The sequence below is a fragment of the Lactuca virosa genome, chromosome 9 (genome assembly GCF_052849685.1).
Source record: "Lactuca virosa cultivar CGN04683 chromosome 9, Lactuca_virosa_CGN04683_v6, whole genome shotgun sequence".
Taxonomy (NCBI): Eukaryota; Viridiplantae; Streptophyta; class Magnoliopsida; order Asterales; family Asteraceae; genus Lactuca; species Lactuca virosa.
Window position 1 is genome coordinate 265,158,422 of NC_136434.1, and position 7,724 is coordinate 265,166,145.

At 40.9% G+C, this 7,724-nt stretch overlaps 1 pseudogene; it reads right to left on the reverse strand.

Annotated features, from left to right (window-relative positions):
- Positions 1–214: 214 nt before the first annotated feature.
- Positions 215–589, reverse strand: LOC145140511 (putative mitochondrial protein AtMg00820 pseudogene; annotated as a pseudogene).
- Positions 590–7,724: the final 7,135 nt, after the last annotated feature.

A 7,724-nucleotide genomic window follows, 5' to 3' on the forward strand; every position in this document is an offset into this window, starting at 1 on the left:
ACACTTGAGCAAGAATGATATGATATCCTGATTGCTTTATGAATAGAGTGTTATCGATATTTCCTCGTTTGTATCCACTTGAGAGAAGATAGCATGCCAACGCGTCATACCATGCCCTAGGAGCCTGCTTTAAGCCATATACAACTTTATCAAGACGATACACATGATCTGGAAACACTTCATTTTCAAACCCTGGAGGTTGTTTTAAAAAGGCTTATTCATGAATATATCCATGTAGAAAGGAAGTCTTGATGTCTATTTGGTAGACTTTCAAGTTTTTGAAAGAGGCAAAAGCTAGAAACAGATCAATTGCTTCAAGTCTTGCAAATAGAGAAAATGTTTCATCATAGTCTAACCCTTCAAGCTGATAGAACCCTTGAGTTACAAGCCTAGCTTTGTTACTTATAAAGATTCCATCTTCATCCATTTTGCTCCTAAAAATCCAACGAATGCCAATGATAGTCTTTCCTTGAGGTTTGGGAATAAGAGTCCACACACGATGACATTCGAATTCATTTAGCTCATCATGCATGGCGTTAATCCAATCAGATTCTTTCAAGGCATCAACAATATTCTTTGGTTCGATCATTGAGACGAAGTTTAAAAACATACATAAGTTGCTGCTAACTCTGCTCCTAGCGAGAATCCCAGAATTTACATCTCCGAGGATTTGATATTCAGGATGATCTCGAAGGATTCTTGGATTAGAACTTTCATTTGTATTGTTATAGGAAGAGACTTCTTGATTTGATGATGCAGCTTCTTCATGGACAACATGCTAATCTTTAGAGATAGGCTGAGAACTGATTAATTGATCAACAATGGGAACAATGGGATCAGCGTCATTTGACAAGAGCTCAGGAACAAGGTATGAAAGACTGTAAGTAAGTTCATTCACAATTAACGAGGGATGATCAACTCGATCATGAATGAATAATTCCACGTCAAAGGTGACATGAATTGTTTCTTCAACAATTTTTGAAGGGTCCAGTTAATGGTTTGGTCTAGGCTTTCATTGTAATAGTTCAATTTGAGTCTTTAATGTCATTTTGTGGGTTGTTTAGCAGTTTACGGTCAGATGGTGAGTTTACGGCCGTAAGCCTGTTTACGGCCGTAAACCCAGTTTGCGGCCCAAGTCTTGTATAAATAGAGGAATTGTAGGTCTTTGTAAGGTTGTTGATACAATAGAGTTCACGACTAGTGCATCGAGTTGTACCAGACGTTTTTAGTAATAAACGTGTGCAAGCTTGATTGATCGATTCTTCTTCTCCTTCTACTATTATTCTGATTGCTTGTGATTGTCTGATTGCCTTGATCATTGGTAAAGATCCGTTTCAGGACCTTACAATTGGTATCAGAGCAAAACCGGTGTCAAAGCTTCATTCAATCGAGTTTTCGGCTGTTTAGACTGACATTCGTTACTGTTCGAGATTAGTTTTTTGTGTTTTCGTGGTTAAAGGGATTGAATTTACTCCAAAAACGCACTTTCTGGAAGTTTACTGCCTAGAGATTACGGTCGTAAACCCAACTTACGACCGTAAACTCAAGAACATTCTTCAACCGTAAACTGTGTTCTTGGACCGTAAACTTAACATCTTTATTAACCGTAAACTAATCTTCAATAACCGTAAACAGTTAGACCGTAATCACCCCGGCCGTAAACACCCGACCGTAAACTCAGTTTACGGCCGTAAACACCTAACCGTAAACACATCAACCGTAAACTCCTTTCTGATATTATTTTGCCTTAATTTCTGATGGAATATCAAAGTCAAATTCATTTTCACGAACTTGATACTGTCATGGGCATAACTACGTGTATTCCAAGACTAATGTCTGCAGATGGTTTTCCTGAGTGGAAATATAGGATTGAAAAGTACATTAAAATGAAGGACTTTAAAGTCTGGAGAAGCATCATCAAGGGCCCTGTTCGAATCACTATGACGGTTGGAGGAAAGGTGATTGACCAAGCTGTTGAAAACTACACAGATGAAGAGTTTGAAAAAGTTGAAGAGCAGGAAAGGGCTTTAGCCACTCTAACCATGGCATTATCTCCTGATATTGCTCAAGGTTTCCGAGATTATACTTCAGCTAAAGATTTGTGGGAAGCCCTAATTGAGGTATATGAAGGCAATGAAGATATGAAGGAGAGTCGCCAGGACATGTTGCGACAAAAATTCAATATGTTCAACTATATTCCCGGAGAGACTCTGGAGGCGCAGCTGCAGCGGTTCACAACTCTCACTACTGACATGAACATATCTGTGATTTTCTTGACCAAGTCCGAGATAAACAAGAAGCTTCTGAATGCTCTTCCATGGTCATGGGACATGAATGTTGCTGTGATTAAGAAGACCAACGATCTGAATTGCCTCACTCTTGCTGAAACTATGGCGATCATCAAAGCGTGTGATATTGATGACAAAGAGAGAGAGATTAACCATGTGAACTCGTACTCAACTGCAAATCTCGGAATCTCCTCTAACAATGCTCTCTCATCAATCATGTCTTCCTCAGGTCAAGCATTTGCTGCTCAACAACCTCAGATTCAGACCTTTACTGCTGCATCATCCATTCCTCATCCTCAAAGCCAACCGTTTGTCACTACACAAGCTGTTCCCCCTCCAAATGTGCCAGTTGTAGCCTCTTCCTCAAACACAAAAGACACTGATGAAAATATGGCTCTAGCCATAGGGCTTGTTAACTGCTAAAATGCTTTTGTAGCTGGAGAGCTTCCTCCTCAGCTGTCATTTGCTGATCTGGATCAGATTCATCCAAAAGACGTGGAAGAAATGGACATTACATGGAAAATTGCTATGGCTATTTTCAAGGCTAAGCAGTTTGCTAAAAAGACAGGGAAGAACAACTGGGCATGAATGCTGACAAGAAGGTGGGGTTCAACAAGGGAATGCTGCGATGTTTCAACTGCGACGAGCCGGTCACTTTGCTCGTGAGTGTCCAAAACCAGATCGTAGGACGAACAATAACAGGACAATGGTTGCAGTGGGAAACAATCATGCAGGTGCTGCGGTTAATTGTGAGACTGCTATGGTTGCTCAGTCATTTGACTGGGAGGACCAGATTCAGGCTCTGAATATTTCAGGGCCAGAAAATGCTCACCTAGCTCAAATCAATGATGATGCTCCCCTGAAGAATGATGCAGCTGATCCTGAAGCAGAAATGATGGAGCTGCAGTTTGCTTTGATGGTGTCTTCTACTTCCGAGCCCAGGAAAAGTGAGGTAAATCTACCTTCTTGTTCTCAGGCATGTAATGAATATGTAAAACTTCTTCATGATGAAATACAATTATTACGTAGAGAAGTAGAGGACCTTAGATATGAGGGCTATCAACTCAGGAAAGGACAAAAACCCCTTAACGCCCAGTTAGAAACAAAAATTAAGGACTTCAAAAAAATTCAGACAGAATACAGTGAAAAATGTGAACTTTATGATTACGTTAAGAGACAGAATGATGAGTTAACCGCTGCGCTTGATACATTAAAGAGACAATTTGAATCTGCAAATTTTAATTTTAAAAGGTTTGATGTATCAAGCGAGGTGGTTACCAACATGATTGACCATTGCCTGCAGTTCAAACAGAACCAGAAAAGGGTCTAGGATATGATAATGTACCTCCTCCTTTCAATCACAATCATCAGTATCAACCCTTATCTAAAGAGGAGATTGCCAGTGAACCATTCATGGTTTATGGCAAGCCATCTGGTTTTGTTTCAGGAGGATTTATTAATGTTGAAAGTACTAACGTTTCTACTTCCCCTGCAGATCAACCCTTAGATCAGGCAAAGCAAGAAATTGGAGAATTTGTTTCTGTTTCTGATTCTGATGTTTTTATTTCAAATGAAAAAGTTTTTGTTTCTGATGTTAAAACTGAAAATGTTTCTTGTGATGCTTCCACATCTGCTACTATTGAATTTAATTTCTTTGATATGTTTGATGAATTGTTTGGTAATTCTAATGCTTGTGCTTCTCATGAAAACCCATCAACTCCACAAGTCACACCATCTGATGCACCCTCACTTATCTCACAGCCTGTTTCTCATACATGTTCTTCTGAGAAGAGTAAGAGTGTCAGTCAAGAAAATAAATCTGAGAAATGCAGTACAAGTTCAAATAATAAACATATTTGTTTTAATTGTGGTGTTGGTGGTCATATAGCTAGGAATTGTCAAAATAGGATCTTTTTAAACTATATGTCGCCAAGAGGAGAGACCGAATCTATAGGAAGGTCTTTAATTAGAAAGTCCTCAAGAACACGTTCTCGGAATGATGATTGGAAAGATGATCGAAGTAGAAAAAGGGCGGTTTTTCAAAAGAATAAAAAGGTTTTTAATAACAAAGTCCAAAACAGTTTGCCAAAATCGAACAAGGCTCCGCCAAGATCGATTTCGTCAAAGAGTAGTTCTGGATCTTCTATCTCTTCTCATAAAACATCCAGATGCTCAGTGCAAACTGATAAAAAAAAGCATTTCACAACCAACTGTGACTATTAGAAAACCCAACTATCAATGGATGCCCAAATCAACTTCCAATCAATCATCAGCATCCTTTGAAATGATTAGAAATGAGGATCCTAAATTGAAAACTTGAAAAAATCAATCAGAGAAAGCAAAAAGGAAACCCAGGACAGTGATGACCTGGGTTCCCAAATCTAAATGATCCCGCTCATTTTGCAGGGACAGTTGCGGAGGAATGTCGTCAGACCTTGGTACGTCGACAGCGGCTGCTCTCGGCATATGACAGGAGACATCTCCCAATTGAGCGGCATTCAATCTTTTAATGGGGGGTATGTTTCCTTCGCGGGCGGAGATGGTGGCAAGATCACTCAGAGAGGAACCGTTACAAATGGAGTGCTAAGTTTTGACAATGTCAACTTTGCTCCCGAGTTAAAGCACAGCTTGTTGAGTGTTTCCCAAATTTGCGACAAAGGCTATTCTACCCATTTTACCGATAAAGAGTGCATGTATCTCAAGCCAGGCATTGTCATCCCGGAAGAGTGGATTCTTGTCAAATCTAAGCGGGATGGGAATGCTTACATTATTGATATGAACAGTAACATACCTGAACAAGTCACTTGCCTATTTTCAAAAGTCTCCGAACAAAACGCAATGCTGTGGCACCGACGACTCGGTCATGCTAACGCGAAAAACCTAAATCGCCTTGCTAAGAATGAGATGGTCCGAGGCTTACCTATCAGAGACTTTATTACGTTTGAGAAGTGTGTGTCCTGTGCCCAAGGAAAACATCATAGAAAACCACACCTGCCAAAGCAAGTCAACTCAATCAGTCAGGTGCTCCAATTATTGCATATGGACTTATTTGGTCCGGTCAACGTCCTGAGCATCAACAGAAGTTCGTATTGTCTAGTTGTGATTGATGATTTCTCTCGTTTTACGTGGGTCTTCTTCTTATCCAACAAAGTTGGGGTTGCTGATCTGATAAAGAAGTTCATAGTGATGACTGAGAACCAAACAAACAACCAGGTGAAGGCGCTCCGTACTGACAATGGAACTGAATTCAAGAATGTAGTTCTTGATCATTTTTGTGTAGAAAAGGGGATCGTGCGTCAATACAGCTCTGCTCACACGCCTCAACAAAACGGTGTTGCTGAAAGGAGAAATAGAACTTTAAAAGACGCTGCAAGGACAATGCTATGTGATTCTAAATTATCTGTTTTCTTTTGGGCCGAGGCGATTAACACGGCTTGCTACGTGCAGAATCGCGTTTTAATCAACAAAGCTCAGATGAAGACACCGTACTAGATTCTATACGGTCACAAGCCTTCAGTCAGTCATTTCCGTGTATTTGGCTGCCCTTGCACCCTTCTTCACCTGGAATCCAACCCTAAATTCAATGCCAAAGCCGATGATTGTTATTTCGTAGGATATGCTGCACGCACCGCATATAGGGTTTACAACAAGAAGACTAAGCAGATTGTCGAATCCTATGACGTGCGTTGGTTGGAGGAGAATGAAACGGACGCTCGAGTGGGTCCCGACTAGTTATTTGATTACACATCGTTTTTCAAATCCTTAAATGTGTCTTCAAATGGTTCATGTGGGTCCTCCTCTGATTCGAAGATTGTTTCTGAAGACGAAGACGAAGAAGTTGTTTACAGACCTCCAACAGTACTGCTTGAGGGGGAGTCCTCTGCTCCACCTGAGGGGGAGCCCTCTACTCCACCTGAGGGGGAGTCATCTGTTCGACTTGATAGTCCAGAGTCTAAAGTTCAAAATGAAACTCCTGATGCTGACGCTACACCTCTTACCCCTATTGAAAGAGAGTTCATGTCTAGAGATGCTTTCGCTGTCACTCCAACTTTTATGGAACTACTCTTTCCTGAAGCAATTTCTAATGAGTTTGTAGCAGATTCATCAAATTCATCTAACATGGATCAATCAGCAAATGATGGAGGTTTCAACATTCACACTCTTCCCCTTTCATTCAATGATATTGACCAAGAGATACCTTCAAGAATTCAACGCGATCATCCTATCGGAAACGTCATTGGTCAGCTGGGTGATGGAGTTAAAAGCAGAAGTCAGAGTGGAGATGTCAATGCATATCTCTACTCTTGCTTTATATCTCAATTAGAGCCCAAGAACATTGAAATGGCTTTGAATGAGCCCAGCTGGGTAGATGCTATGCATGAAGAGCTAAATCAATTCGAAAAGCTCGGGGTTTGGAAATTGGTTGAGTTACCAAAGGGCAAAAGGTCTCTTGACATGCGTTGGGTCTATCGTAACAAGCAGGACGATTCTGGTGTTATAGTGCGCAATAAAGCAAGGTTGGTGGTTTGCGGGTTTCGACAAGTCAAGGGTCTTGACTATACTGAGATTTATGCACCAGTGGCTCGCTTGGAGGCTATTCGTATCTTTCTCGCATATGCTTCCTACATGAACTTCACGGTCTACCAAATGGATGTCAAGACAGCCTTCTTGTATGGCAAGGTGAAGGAAGAAGTCTACGTTGATCAGCCCCCTGGGTTCGTTAACTCAAAGTTTCCTAATCATGTCTACAAGTTGGACAAGGCGTTGTATGGGTTACATCAAGCTCCTCGAGCATGGTATGCGACTCTAACAAAGCACTTGCTCGAGCATGGATACTCTCGCGGCACTATTGATCAAACTTTATTCATCAAGCATGTTGGTAATGATCAGATTCTAGTACAGATCTACGTTGATGACATTATATTCGGGTCTACCAGTCTACAGCTATGCAAAGAGTTTGAAGGCGTGATGAAAAAGCGGTTTGAGATGAGTTCATTGGGAGAAATGACCATGTTTCTAGGGCTTCAGGTCAAACAAAATTCAACCGGAATCCTGCTCCATCAAGCTAAGTATGTGGATGATATTCTTGAGAAGTTCGGGTTTCAAGACACAAAACCTGCTTCGACACCAATGGCCGAAAGACCTCTGCTGAATCCAGATACTGATGGCGAGTCCGTAAATTAGACACACTACAAATCGATGATCAGATCGTTGATGTATCTCACTGCAAGCCGTCTAGACATCATGTTTGCAGTGTGTCAATGCGCATGTTATCAGGCTAATCTTAAACTTTCACATCTTATTGCTGTCAAAAGGATTTTTCGGTATATCAAAGGCAACCCAAAATTGGGTCTTTGGTATCCGAAGAGTTCTGAATTTGATTTATATGCTTTTGCTGACAGTAATTATGGAGGCTGTGAGCTTTACAGGAAATCT